The following is a 16001-nucleotide window of genomic DNA, read 5'->3' as shown; positions in this document are numbered from 1 at the left end:
AGAGCATATTTGCTACGATCTGCCAAAAGTCAGAGGCTACTAGGCACTTCTACCATATGTGTAAAATGGTACCTGGTGCCTGATATTTGCGAAACACAACCTCTATCTGAAGTGAACAGAAAGATCTTGTGAAGCTTCACCAGAGTGAGGTACTAACGAAACAAAGATTTGGTGGCTTGCTCTTTGTGGATAACCGAAGACAAGCTATTGAAGGCCTCCCTCCATATCGGAGACCACAACTCTGACCTCTCTACATGTAGGTCTGTTTCTAAGCTATTTGGTACGATTTTTTTCGTGAGAATACCAGGTTTCATTTTGGCCAACTAATTTTGCACTGGCTTGTGTAACGCCCCCTGCGGGGAAAAGACAGGGACAGACGCACACAAAAGAATTTACCTTGTAAACGATGGTCACCTCCAGTCCGCTTCCACTTTCCCAGCTGCGATCCTATCCCAGCAGATCCGCAGCCGCAGTCACCTCCAATCACGTCCCTCTGAGATAGAGACAGAGATTACGGCCGTGCCTACCAGGTAAGGGCTGTCCGAGACTACGGCAAAGCACAAGGACACGGTCAGTCCAAACTCCTTGCCGCCTCCTCAGTTTATTCTTGCCAAGACGCGGGGGACTACAGGCACTGAAGGCCAAGACTAATCCGAGGACTAATCCCGCCTCAAGTGCCTCACACACCTGCCGGTGAGGGCCTAACCGAAAGGAGGAATCGAGCGTGATACTCACCGGGACACTCCCACTTCCGATCCGGTTCTCCTGCACCTTCCCGACTCCTGCGGATGACAAGACACACAGCCTCCCTCTACGCTCTCCGTGAACTAAGATGGCACCCACAAACTGGACTAACTACAAACGGCGACCCGACCCTAACAACGTTCTAATGGTCGGCAACGCAACTACGTCAAACACTAGGACTAACTAAATGTGGTGCTCTAACGGAACTACTAGTTACACGCTACGGGGAACACCAGCCGGTGTTCACAGCCTAAACCGGAGGGCGGTTCCTAACCCCCTCACCCAGGTCTTACCAAGAAGCTGCCTTCTTGCTATGGAGTCACACACAGGCCCTAAGTACGGGTTCTTTAAGCCCGGCTGAGGCTCAGTAAAACAGCACACTAACCCGCGGGCCGACTGCCGCACGGAACAGCCGATCGAACTGAACCGCCCGACTGCCTGTACTCGGGTATCTCACACGTGTCCCTTCGTCCGGAACCACAGGTCCACCTGCACGGAACCGGCCTTGAGGACCCTTGATCAGAACCACGGCCGCCCCTGGAACTGCCTCAAGGTGTGCTGCACTGCCACCAACTCACTCAGCCACCCCCCTTGGATACCAGTGTGACCCCGGGGACCTAAGGGACAGGGACACTACGTGTGTTCTCCCCTGACTATGTGTATGCTGTTACTTACACTTGTCCCCACACAGCACGGGTTAGCACAGGAAAACCACAGGAAACAAGAGCCTACCTTTAATGGGGGCCTGACGTCTTGCCCCTGGACACAGTTAGAAAGCACACCAAAATACTGTAATGTAAACTACACTCGCCACACAGACAGAATAAATAGATACAGTCTACAGTACTTTGCCGCTACTTACCCGAACACACCGCTGCTAGCCAACCAGCAGGTTGCTACAGCACCACGGGAGCCTACGCTCGACCGTACCTCCTAACCACGTGTGCTCACCTCACACAGGACCGCGCCTACTCTCACGAGGCTCTTACGCCTCTACCTCTCACCACCAGGGCCTTATGCCCTACACACCATGGGCCTCTGCCCAGCTACACACAGAGCCTTCTGCTCTGTTTCCTGGGCCTCAGCCCCCTCTCTACCTCAGGGCTCTGAGCCCACTTACTAGGGCCTTGTGCCCTACTACCTAGGGGTCCTAGCCCCTGCCTAAGGCCTGTGGCCTTCCTAACTAACTGAGGGCCTTGTGCCCTTAATAGCAGATGGGCTACCAGCCCCTAACCAGGCCCTCTGGCCTTCCTATGGCCTCTAGGCCCCTAACTACCTAAGGGCCTTGTGCCCTTGTACACCTGGGGCTCTGAGTCCCCCTCTCTAACTAACAGGGGCTTGTCCCCTTTATACAGATACTAACGGCCTACTGGCCCACTACCACGTTGGGGCCTAGTGCCCAGGTCCCTGGGCCTTGTGCCCCTAATTTACAGTGCGCCACGGGCCTTGTGCCCGACTGTGCCCACGGGCCTAGTGCCCGAATTCAACGTTGAGTATACTTACCTGCTCTGCGCAGGATACTCAACTTGACACGCCGTCTTCTGTTTTCTTCTGCGGGTCTTCCAGACCCTCCAGCCGGCGGCGCCTCTTCTCCGCTTCGGCGCTGGGTCTCCACTTGCAGCTGGGGCGGGGGCGCTCTCAGCCCTGACAAGGGCTCCCCGCCGACGATCTCCGCTCCGGTGCCTTGATAGAAGTCTTCTGGCGGCAGGGTAGCTCACGGCCCTTACAAGGGCCCCCTGCCGCCGCTGCCGCTGCCGCTGGTCTTCTGGCTCGACGTCGTGGAGAGACGTCCTCTCTCTTCCCCGCCGACGGACTTCTGGCAAAATGGCGCCACCCGGCGACTTATATAGTCGCCGGCGTGACGTCATCCGCCGGCGCGAGCGCTGATTGGCTCGCGTCGGCGCCAATCTTTTGAATGGCCGGGCGCGAGCCGCGATTGGCTCGCGCATCCGGCCGCTGATTGGCCAGCGGGGAAAGATGAGCCCTGATTGGCTCATCCTTCCCCCGCGCACAGGACCTGCAAAAAAGAAGTTATACTCACCGCCGCTGGATCGATGGACGGGTGAGTACTTCTCCTCTTCTTTCTTGTAGCTGGGCACCATCGGGGACCTCTTCAGCCCCTCCAGGGGCACAGCGCTGCCGGATATCTTCGCCCTCTTCACGGGCACCGGCTCCAGCGTCTTCTGTCCCTCCACATTTCCGCCGCCTTTTTCCGTTGTGGTCCCCACAATCAACGTCTTCTCCTCTACGTCCACCTCCAAGGGTCGCTTACCGGCATCCCTGACTTGCGTCCACCGGGTCCTTCGCGGTAAAGCCCTCTCGCGCAGGATCCACACCATCCTGGCAACTTCCTCGCCCGAAGTCGGTATCCAGGGAGTCTCTTCCTCAGCACCTGCCGGAACCTCCCATCCGTCCGATACCTCCTCGGTTGTGCGGGAAGCTTCTTCAGAAGGTGATAACATCCACCACTCTCCAGCTGCGCTCTCTAAAGTACAGTCTTCGTCAGGCAGTACTTCTTCAGCAGCTCTCTCTTCCGGGGTACTGATGGCTTCCATCCTCTCAGGTACCACCGGGCAGACATCTTCACATGTCTCCGGACACAGCGTTGCCCCGTGGAGGGTCTGCTCAGTTCTCCCTTCGTCTTCAGGGACCAACTCTTCCACAGCCACGGACAAGTCGTCTGACGTATCCGACGTCTCCAATACCCCAGCTCCAGCATCCGGCTGACGCGGGTATTCCTGTCGCGAATCTTGCTTGGACGGGACGATCACCTGCGATCCAACAGTCAGCAGGCTCTGCCGATCCTTCCCTCCAGATTCCGACTTCTCTTGAGACCATGGATGGAAGGCTTCCTCGTCCTTCCACTCGAAGACTTCTACGTCTTCCCATTCATCGGAGACTTCTTCGTCCTCCCATTCATCAAAGAGCTCCTCGGCAACTGGGCACTGGTATGCGAAGTGTCCAGGCAACCCACACTTCCAGCACAGCATTTCTTCCACCGGTTGCCGTTTAGTACCTTTGCTCTTCTTCTTCCTTGTCTCACAACGTTCCAGGATTTGCTTCGTGAACGCTGCCACTTCGTCACGAGAGATGACACAGCTGTATCCCTCGTACAGCGGAATGATCCCCCGATGAGCCATCGTTGATCCTGCCGACTACGCCAAAATGTAACGCCCCCTGCGGGGAAAAGACAGGGACAGACGCACACAAAAGAATTTACCTTGTAAACGATGGTCACCTCCAGTCCGCTTCCACTTTCCCAGCTGCGATCCTATCCCAGCAGATCCGCAGCCGCAGTCACCTCCAATCACGTCCCTCTGAGATAGAGACAGAGATTACGGCCGTGCCTACCAGGTAAGGGCTGTCCGAGACTACGGCAAAGCACAAGGACACGGTCAGTCCAAACTCCTTGCCGCCTCCTCAGTTTATTCTTGCCAAGACGCGGGGGACTACAGGCACTGAAGGCCAAGACTAATCCGAGGACTAATCCCGCCTCAAGTGCCTCACACACCTGCCGGTGAGGGCCTAACCGAAAGGAGGAATCGAGCGTGATACTCACCGGGACACTCCCACTTCCGATCCGGTTCTCCTGCACCTTCCCGACTCCTGCGGATGACAAGACACACAGCCTCCCTCTACGCTCTCCGTGAACTAAGATGGCACCCACAAACTGGACTAACTACAAACGGCGACCCGACCCTAACAACGTTCTAATGGTCGGCAACGCAACTACGTCAAACACTAGGACTAACTAAATGTGGTGCTCTAACGGAACTACTAGTTACACGCTACGGGGAACACCAGCCGGTGTTCACAGCCTAAACCGGAGGGCGGTTCCTAACCCCCTCACCCAGGTCTTACCAAGAAGCTGCCTTCTTGCTATGGAGTCACACACAGGCCCTAAGTACGGGTTCTTTAAGCCCGGCTGAGGCTCAGTAAAACAGCACACTAACCCGCGGGCCGACTGCCGCACGGAACAGCCGATCGAACTGAACCGCCCGACTGCCTGTACTCGGGTATCTCACACGTGTCCCTTCGTCCGGAACCACAGGTCCACCTGCACGGAACCGGCCTTGAGGACCCTTGATCAGAACCACGGCCGCCCCTGGAACTGCCTCAAGGTGTGCTGCACTGCCACCAACTCACTCAGCCACCCCCCTTGGATACCAGTGTGACCCCGGGGACCTAAGGGACAGGGACACTACGTGTGTTCTCCCCTGACTATGTGTATGCTGTTACTTACACTTGTCCCCACACAGCACGGGTTAGCACAGGAAAACCACAGGAAACAAGAGCCTACCTTTAATGGGGGCCTGACGTCTTGCCCCTGGACACAGTTAGAAAGCACACCAAAATACTGTAATGTAAACTACACTCGCCACACAGACAGAATAAATAGATACAGTCTACAGTACTTTGCCGCTACTTACCCGAACACACCGCTGCTAGCCAACCAGCAGGTTGCTACAGCACCACGGGAGCCTACGCTCGACCGTACCTCCTAACCACGTGTGCTCACCTCACACAGGACCGCGCCTACTCTCACGAGGCTCTTACGCCTCTACCTCTCACCACCAGGGCCTTATGCCCTACACACCATGGGCCTCTGCCCAGCTACACACAGAGCCTTCTGCTCTGTTTCCTGGGCCTCAGCCCCCTCTCTACCTCAGGGCTCTGAGCCCACTTACTAGGGCCTTGTGCCCTACTACCTAGGGGTCCTAGCCCCTGCCTAAGGCCTGTGGCCTTCCTAACTAACTGAGGGCCTTGTGCCCTTAATAGCAGATGGGCTACCAGCCCCTAACCAGGCCCTCTGGCCTTCCTATGGCCTCTAGGCCCCTAACTACCTAAGGGCCTTGTGCCCTTGTACACCTGGGGCTCTGAGTCCCCCTCTCTAACTAACAGGGGCTTGTCCCCTTTATACAGATACTAACGGCCTACTGGCCCACTACCACGTTGGGGCCTAGTGCCCAGGTCCCTGGGCCTTGTGCCCCTAATTTACAGTGCGCCACGGGCCTTGTGCCCGACTGTGCCCACGGGCCTAGTGCCCGAATTCAACGTTGAGTATACTTACCTGCTCTGCGCAGGATACTCAACTTGACACGCCGTCTTCTGTTTTCTTCTGCGGGTCTTCCAGACCCTCCAGCCGGCGGCGCCTCTTCTCCGCTTCGGCGCTGGGTCTCCACTTGCAGCTGGGGCGGGGGCGCTCTCAGCCCTGACAAGGGCTCCCCGCCGACGATCTCCGCTCCGGTGCCTTGATAGAAGTCTTCTGGCGGCAGGGTAGCTCACGGCCCTTACAAGGGCCCCCTGCCGCCGCTGCCGCTGCCGCTGGTCTTCTGGCTCGACGTCGTGGAGAGACGTCCTCTCTCTTCCCCGCCGACGGACTTCTGGCAAAATGGCGCCACCCGGCGACTTATATAGTCGCCGGCGTGACGTCATCCGCCGGCGCGAGCGCTGATTGGCTCGCGTCGGCGCCAATCTTTTGAATGGCCGGGCGCGAGCCGCGATTGGCTCGCGCATCCGGCCGCTGATTGGCCAGCGGGGAAAGATGAGCCCTGATTGGCTCATCCTTCCCCCGCGCACAGGACCTGCAAAAAAGAAGTTATACTCACCGCCGCTGGATCGATGGACGGGTGAGTACTTCTCCTCTTCTTTCTTGTAGCTGGGCACCATCGGGGACCTCTTCAGCCCCTCCAGGGGCACAGCGCTGCCGGATATCTTCGCCCTCTTCACGGGCACCGGCTCCAGCGTCTTCTGTCCCTCCACACTTGCACCCTGGGCTAATGTATGTGCCACCAGTACTTTTTTAGGGGTTCTACAACATCAGTTAGAAAGTAAAATTGTACTTTTTATTCTGCAAATATACACAAACGCTAGAAAACACTGTATGCAATAAATGCCAGGCAGGTTTACCATATTCGTCCCTTGCACCTCTAGCCGAAGGACTGCTGTCCATTTTAGTTTTTTTGCCTCTTGGTCCCTACTGCTTGACCGATATTGACAGTGTGTTAGAGATCTTCCCCATAATCTGACTGCCAACTGACCAGGATTTCCTGTCTCCTGGTAGGACAATGTACTGCAGCCCCTCTGCGCGACGTGTGACAGGGACCCTCCCAATAATTACCCAAAACCGCCTGGCCACGTGTCATAAATGATACAATCTAATATAAATGGTTACAGCTGGAGTACTTTGAACACAATGATGCCTACAATGCCTCTCTTTCCCCCTTACAAGCATAAAGTGGGAGAGAGGGTGTCCATTGGGTTATGACCTTTAGTTGCACAGTCCAGACCCTTGCTCTCACCAGATTATTTCATTGAAGTTTGGAGATCATTTTGTGTATATCTCTTAGATACTAGGTTTGTTGACATAAAACGTCAAAGGCAGTTATTTATATATATCATATTTAGTTATTCACATCAGTATCTGCCCCATTGGAGCTTACAGTCTAAATGATCTAATGTAAACAAAACACACAAGGATCCATTTTTGTCAGCTGCCAATTAACCTACCAATATGTTTTCTGAGCACGGTTCTTGCCGGTTACAGGTTCTGTTCCTGGTTCTTGTCTCTTGCTGTGTTTTAGTTTGTTCACTGTTGCTGACACTGTGCTTGGAATTGACTGTGCTTTTTGTCTGCCACCGACCCTGTGCCTGGACCTGATTTATGCGATTTGCCTGCCCCCTGCCACTGAACCTGTGCTTGAACCTTACGATAGTACCTGCTTGCCACATACCTCTTAAATTTTGTTTGTATCTGTTTACACTGATCATCAACCTCTGTCTGGCCTTTGCCATCAGTCTGCGTTTGATTGATTTATGGGCATCTGGACAACCACTTGGGAGTGGCCATTGTTATCCAGTTTATTGTGTCTCCGATATTACACTTCTGTTGTGCCATGGGGATACCCTGTAAAAATGCTGCTACTACTATTACTAATATATTCTTAAGTCCTGGAAGCAGCTGAGTGGCGGGGTATAACTTCTGTGGGAAAAAGAGTTCCTATAGGTGAACATCGCAGTTAGCTCAGTTCTAATTTCATGAGAGGTTACTGCCTTTTCTATTATATCATTTAAACCAGCCTGTGGGAGATTTGGTGTACTTTTAGTAATTGCAGGCCGGTAACTCAGACCGAGAATGATTTTTAGATTTAAAGCTTTCTGGGTAAAAAAAAAAAAAAAAGGGGGTCCGCAGTACTGGGTTAAGCAGTAAAGGTGGATAAGGTTTAGAAAGAGTTTTAGAATAAATGTGTGATGTTTGTTTTCACTGGTTATTTTGACAATACTTTTACTGCTATCATTTAACATGTACAAAAAATGCATTTAGAATTGATTTTAGGACCATAACATTTCTTGCAATAAGTTCATCAGATATATTTGTTGAATACATTTTTAGAACTAGTTTTTATGTAGTGTGTAAGACAAATGACCGCACACTTTGTATCTTTTCCGAAGGTTATTGTGGAAATCTGCTCTGCAGTAAAATCATTTTACAGACTGTCCTATTTGCATCTACATACTGACACATTTTTTTTGCCATGTATTATCTTAAGGCTCAGTGTTCATTCAAGCTTGCAGTGATGGAAGTACTGTTAAAGTCAGATTGTAAATTGTTCCTGTAGAGTATTTCTCTTAATTGGGTGAATCTGTCTCGGTGGCTTGACCAAACCATATTAAATGTCGATAGCAGTGGGTTAAATTATATACGAATCCAGACATCATATCATTTATTAATGCTTAGTGAGCTGTGATGCTACATGCTCCTTTTCTTCCATCAAGGTATGGCTTTTGACTGACATTTTCAGTAAATAGGACAAAGTTCATTGTGACTCTATTAATTGACGTATAGGGGTTAAGGGGCATTGGGAGTAAAGTAAGAACAGATATGAGCCAAAATGATAGGAATGTTTGTGAAGTCACTGTGTGTGGTGATGGTGGGGGGGGGGGGGGGGGGTTATTTTGGAAGATTGATTTTTATTGCTTTTTTTTTCTTCTTTTAAGTGGTTTATTATATGAATGTTTGGGGTATTGCATGTAAGCAAGTGGTTGAAGGTGGTGCATTTTGAAGGGTGTGCTTCGGGATGTAATATGTCCATGGCCAAAGAAGGTTGCCACAATAATAGTATGTGTGTTTTATTTTTGTAGTTAGCTTCAGCATTATACATGTAAAACCTGCATTTCAATTTTGAGCATTTTTACAAACTGGTACCTGGTTGTCAACCCTACAGTACTATTAATCATAGAAACGCTATTCAAGTGGGAAGAAAGCCAACCTATAAGTATGGTATATTTCATTTTGTTTTTTAGTTCTATTTTGGCTCTACTGGTCAATCACTAAGTTGATGATGTGGCTGTATTGAGTTCATGAGGTCAAGTAACAGGTCAGAATGTAAAATATTCCAGCGGCTTAAGCATTTCCAACATAGTGGAAGAAAGGCCCCTGGGATTTTTTATACAGGGAAAAAAAGTATTTTTACTAATCCACAGTGCAACTGCTTTTGTAGAGTGTGCTGCTGCCATCTATATTATGGTGTAGCATGTCCATTTTACAGACAAAAGTTTTGCACAAGCTAATTTTAAATGTTCGATAGGTGTTCCTTATTGAGTATGGCATTGACACATAAGTAAGCCTACTAGCATGGAAAAATTTATATTTAATTCTGCACTTTTTAGTTGCTCTTCTGCAGAAATGCATGTTTCTAGGCACACTTTGAGCTGTGTAATAAAACAAGTGACATAAAATGAATATGGTGCTGATATCTCCTTATACTGATACATTTAATCTATATGTAACCTGGATAAAAGGAGTGGCCCAGGTTACCAAGTAATAGTGTACCTGTTATGGCTAATATAAATATATATGTATTCAACCATATCCAGGCTTGAGGATTAAATCTCTTCATACTGCGTATTTTCAGATATACTCATAACATTGAGAAGATTAGTAACCTCTTAGGGCAAAAGCATAACCATTTTATTTTCCCAACAGGATTTTGTGGTAAACCTTGATACTTAAATTAAGTGTGAATTATAACATTCAAACCTTGTAGCACAATTGTTTCTACACTGGAACACTTTATGGCTAATGTTTACCATGAATAACACTAGCATTAGATATTACTTAATTTCTCTTCTTACATTAGTATACATACTATCTAATCGTTATTTAGCATATATTGTTATTGCAGGCTCAATAGCAGCAGTCATAACGGTGAATGAGTGCTCTAATTCTTAATGAGTGTTCTAATTTTAACAAATCCAACCATCTGTTATGGTGGTGCACTTGTAGCCAGAAGTGTTGCTAGCTAGTTTTGATGAGGGGCAAAGTTGGTACAAAATATTTCCCTTTTGGTTTATGGCTGTGCTCTTTATGCATTAATAAAAACATACTATAGCATTTTACGCCTTAGTATATGTCAAGCACAATTCAAACCGTTTTGTTGGAATTAACGTAGTCTTGATTAATAATGTTTCTTAGTCCCTTAGAAATTAACCGATAGTAAGGATTTATGGCCAGCCTTTACATTGAAATACTCCTAGATGAATACTAGTTTATTTCTTCTTATAATTAAGTGTGATGATGAGGTAATCAGATTGGCATCGGTTCCATTATTACATTATCTTTACTGACTCATTTAATGATCAACTCAGGTGTAATAACAGCCACAGCTATCACTGCACTTAACTGATTCCCATACGATTTTCTGCACTTTATACACTTTTTTTGGTGCTTAACTCCCCATCTTGTCAGAAGAATTAACCATTACCATCCTCAACTCCTGCTCTCAACTGTCTTGTCCTTGAGCTTCACGGTCAGCCCATGGCTTTCCAGTCATTTCAGTGCAATTACAATTAAAGGTTGTTACTAAGTTAATTTGTTCCTACACAAATGGGGAACATTAAAGTTTGCCGATAAGGTATTACAATTGTAAAAAATGAAATAAAAATTAACCTTCAATTGTTTCCCTGCACCTGTTCTGTTTATACTTTTCCTTTCATATTACTCAAGACTACACATTTCAGCATAAACCTTTTTGATCTTTAAATATTTGTGATATGAGTTTAATCACATGGATGGGTCCCTGCGTATCATTAAATATATATGTTTGGTACATGCAGTAGACACATCTTTGTAGTAAATCTGCTGCATTTGTCCCTTGAACAGTAGTTTATGCAGACTGTGCAGTCTGCCAAATGTCTTTTGGAAATAAATTAGTGATTTGGTTAAATACATAAAATTAATTTTCTGTTTGGCCACACATGATGTATATTTCTATATTGTTTTTATGTGTTAGATTTGTTATTGCAGGAGTCAGGTCTGTCTGATAAAGCTTATAATAATTCCCATTAAGTCCATCTGTGAAGGGGGATTTGTTTAATTGTAATGATTGTATAGCCAGACTAACCTCCTGCTCTGTATTCTCCTCATTTAATTTCTCCCTCTGCTGTGATGTAAAGTTTGGAGGGATGACCTCTGATAACAAAGAATGCAAAAGGCAGTCACTAGCTTGGGGGCTGTGTAGATTTAGAACTTGGTACGATTCAAACTGAGCTATGATCTCTGACTGTGTTGTGCTCTGACTGATTAGTTTCCAGAGACAAGGTTTTTAATTCATTATAAAGTTTTTTTCTTTTTTTTTCTTTTGCGGTTTGATCATAAATGCCATCAGCCTACCAGCCTTCCCCTATCTGTGATATTTATTTTGGTCAAATAGTATATGATTAGCCCACAAATCATTGCCTTAAAGGAATCCGGTTTCCCATGCTTAGGAGGCTATATTGTAATAGTTTTGGCATCCGTGACAGTGGGACAACAACACCACATCCTGTTGCGGAGAGACTCTCAACAGCTTGACTATAACAAAACCTAAAGGGTTAGGCCTCCCTTGATCTGCCAGGTACAGCCTGGCAGATCAAGGGAGGCACATGAAGTCAGTCATTGAAAGCAGCGAATCCAGACATATATTCTTGGCCACCTCATCATATGGTGAGAGACCATAACGCAATACCTCAGAGTTAAGTGAATGAACAGCGTTTTACCAAATATTTACTTCTGGAAGAGGCAGCATTGTGCGTATTGAGGGGCTGAGAGTTACACTGGCAGAAGTGTCAGGCCGGGGGTGTACCACAGTTAATACCAGACCCATTTGAGTGATAATAACCCCCCCCCCCCTCTTCCCCAGAGGAAGGTTAAGCTGGGGTCTGGTGTGCACGAGAGATGGTGTTAGAGCCAACTGAGTGATATTACAGCTCAAACCATATTTGCCAAATCTACCAAAGTTACTGGAGACTCCTGAACTCTAAGTAGGGCTCCGGGACTCCTGGAATAGTAGGCAATTCTTCAGCATCCTGCCCATTTTCTAGTGAAGTGGAAGCCTCCATGGCGCGATTCATCGAGAAACTTGTAATTTTGGACATACCCCCTATGACAAAATTTATGCTATTGCGCCATTTCATCATGGGGACAAGGACAAAATGATGCGATTAGTGGTTCTTGCACCTCTGCAGTTGTGTTTTCCCATCTCCTCTGGAATCTCCCAGAAGTGACAATAAAAAGTTGGCAAATATGGCTGAGCACTACATGGAGAAGGTGTTAGAGCTGCATGTGTGTGTTGGAGATGAGCTACACAAAGTATGTATGAAACTCCTAAGCTAAGGAGAACCTGGTATGCAATATGACAACTATTCAGGGCCTGATTAAGGGTTCAGGTGCCCTAGGCTAATACGCTCATAGCACTCCCTTATCTTTCAGGCCACCAGTCTAATATGCGGTAGCCAAAAATGTACTTGTCCTTAATTTGAAATCCGTCCTTTCATTCCCCCCATCCCCATCATCATGTTTATGTTCCTGTGTTCATAAACACCACTTGGCTTTTTAAAAGGATCACTGCAATCTATCACTCATTTTGTTTTCCTTCAAATCAGAACTGTATAGAAGCACGATGACTTGAGAGAACACTGTTGAGGAGAAAGGGAGCTGTATATAGTTGATTTATTGCAACCATTTAAGAATGTGAAGTGTAAATAAAGAATTTATTTTGGGATAAAGAGATGGTCTGCCCCCAACTTTGAGAACTGCTCCACCACCTTTCTACACCTGTGTCCACCCTGTAGAGACATTGCCCTAACACCTGCATAGGCACAGGCCTTTTGATCACTTACGTCCACAAGCTAGCTAGGGCAGAGAAGAGCGAAAGAGACGTGTGACTTTACCACCCTCCTGCATACCTCTGACCGTACACCGTGATAAGGGGTTACTAATAGTAATTTTTTATTTTTTTCCCCCCGAATCTGGAACAGGAAGCCAGCTCACGCATGGGCAGATGGACCAAAGACTGGCGGCCAGCCAGTGTCACTGGGGAGCTGAGTATCGCTCAGTGGCCCATTAACATTTTATTGTTAAATTGGGCAAACGACTATTTTCTTTTGCTGCAATAAATAGTGATAGAAAATATGAATGATTAGTGGTGGCTGTTTTAAATTACTGCCAATAGGTTGGTGATGGCTGACAGCTCTAATAAGCTGTAGGCTGCTCCAGTCTGTTCAAAGTTGTTTTTTCAGAAGATTTGATCAATATGTTCTCTCACAACTGTACACTAGCGTTACCCTCTCCAGGGTCAGTCCCTTTGCCTGCACACAAATCATAATTTTAATATACACTCCTCAATAATTAAGCTGTACATTGCATTTACTAAATCAGTCACAGATAGGTCAATTAAAGTCTAACTGTTAGGGTTTGTTTCCACCCAGCCTACCAGATTGTACACTGTTTCTGAGCAGTTACTGCTACAGAGGAAATCCTTTACGGGCACTAAGAAAAGTTTTTTCTTTGTTATAATTGCTGATGGGTATATAAAAAGTTTGTTTGGCCGCTGTACTCCCAGCTGTGTCTCATGCCTGGTAATGGCTATTGTGCATATCTCACCAAATCAGGAGTGGACTCCAGCTCCTTATCCACCCATCTGGCATAAATAACCTATTGTACCCCTCCACTAGTGTCTTTGCTCCTTTAAGAAGGTGATAGAGGCAGGGGGGCATCTGCCCCCTAGGCCGGTCCCATAGTGAGCTACCTTGGGTTGGGTCACTGGGCCACTTGCATTTTACTTACCTTAAAATAGGCTGCTGAGTCCAGTCTTGCCCCCCCCCCCAGGCTGAAATTTGCCATGCATGATTCTTCCCAGTACTATAATGTTAATATAAATGAGCCCAAAAGTGGAAATGTATAAAGAGTAGTTGATTGTTTCATAATGTTTAGTAAATAATGCATTGTTCAAAAAAATATATTGTTCTGAAGAGTAGGATAGAACCATTTAATAAAACTATTACAAGCAAATGGCAAGGCATGATATATAGATAAAGTTTGTTTACCTTTGAATAATGCTGCAGATTATGATATCACACTTTTATTTATAGGGTGGCATACATGGCTGTAGTGCAAACAAGGTAGACAGTTCAAATAAATAAACAAAAGTTCACAGCAGTTTACATAGCACAAGTTGAACTGAAATGCATGGATAACGCAAGTAGTATTACAAGAAGGGTAATGAAATCAAGTATGGGCATTTGTTGTGCAATTATAAGGATGGTAGAGTAAGGTGAGAAGAGAGGGATGGGGAAAAGATGGGAGGGATGCTGCAAGAGAGAGCAGGGCCCTTCCTGAGAGAGCTTACAATCTAAAGCAGGGGTGTCCAACCTTTTAGCTTCCCTGGGCCACATTGGAAGACGACGAGTTGGTTTGGGCCGCACATAAAATACATTAACACTAACGATAGCTGATCATCGAAAAAAACCATAGAAAACATAGTTAACATATTAAACTTACTTGGAAATTAAGTTAGTAAGAGTTAGGAAACCTGTTGCAGAATCATGATTAAAGCAGTAGTCCCATTTCCAGCTACAATTTAACTTACCTGCATCTGCCCCTTAGTGGGGTTCGGGGAATTAAATGCCCAAAAACTTTTTTTTACCTCTCTTTCTGCACCCATTAATCTTTTTTTTTTTTATTGACCAGTTTGAAATGGTCACCGATATAGGTAGCATCAGGAGGACTAATAGAAATCTACAGAGATTTAAAGATAGGGTGGTGGGAAAAATGGCTCATGGAGCAGCCTCCGATGAGGGTAACAGTGGGTTAAATTTTCACCCTACTCAGCACTGCACATTTAAAACCTGTTCGCGCAGGTAACTCCTCTGTGCTGCGCCACGCAATGGATGTATGGTGTGATGACGTCACCCCTGACATTCACTGCGAGCGCCACATGGAGGAGGAGACCAGGGAGGGAGCCGGAGCGCCAGCTGACGTGACAGCAAGGTAAGTATTTTTTTTGCAGGATTTTTTTTTTTCAACACTGCCCCCTTTCCACAACCAAAACTCTGGCTGGGCCACATTTACAGGCATGCTGGGCCACATGCGGCCCGTGGGCCGCAGGTAGGACAACCATGATCTAAAGGATTGTCCTTTCAATGTTCCCTTTTTTATTTACTGGTGGGGAATGGTAGAGGGAGGGACTCTGAACAGCAGGACAGAATGTTTAAATAGTACAACAAGAAGTTTGAGTAGAAATGATACCCATATGAACCTGCTAGCATTTAATAATGTATGCGTATTGAGACTTAGGAATCCCCTATTCATGCATACCTTGCTTTTTAATTAAATATGCCAAATATGTATAGTTGTTTTAATTGGTTCAGGGAAATGCATATAGGATCCAGCGTGGAGTTAAAATATATTTGCTATTTATTAAAGAAAAGACTGTGATGAATTTACATTTCCGCTATATTACAGATCGGATACAAAATAATGAATACATTTTAATTTCATTGTGTGCAAAACCTATGCATCGTGATCAGTGGTAAAATAGGGAGCCCCAAACATGCTAAATGGCATGCATGTTATACATAAATATACATATGAAGTGGAGATATTTTCAGACTTACGGAATCTGTGTTAACGGTTAATTGGTGATTAGTTGTGGTATAGTGGTTTGCATAATTCATTGTCCTATTCTGCTTGTGGTAAATAGAACTCCTAATATATCATCTTGAGGTTATGATAATAAAGAGTAATAACTGCAGTAACCTGCATGACTTTAATTTCACAAGCTTGCCAGAGGAGCACTAATTGTCTCTTCCTCTCACTATGGGTAATTCACAGATCTAATTGAAATAAAAAAAAAAGGTTCATCTATGAAATCCAGGAGAGGACGACGACTACTATTTAAGTAATTAAAAGGAAACTAGCATTTTACTTAATTTGTTTC

General features: G+C 46.6%; 1 protein-coding gene across 4 annotated transcripts in view; it reads left to right on the top strand.

The window, feature by feature from the left end:
- The window catches only part of CAMKK1 (calcium/calmodulin dependent protein kinase kinase 1), a 293477-nt gene that overhangs the window by 90230 nt on the left and 187246 nt on the right, over positions 1-16001 (top strand). The gene's annotated exons all lie outside the window — the stretch shown is intronic.

The sequence above is a fragment of the Mixophyes fleayi genome, chromosome 2, assembly GCF_038048845.1.
Source record: "Mixophyes fleayi isolate aMixFle1 chromosome 2, aMixFle1.hap1, whole genome shotgun sequence".
Lineage (NCBI taxonomy): Eukaryota > Metazoa > Chordata > Amphibia > Anura > Limnodynastidae > Mixophyes > Mixophyes fleayi.
Note: the sequence above shows the minus strand (reverse complement) of the source record. Positions and strands in the feature narration are given on the sequence as shown.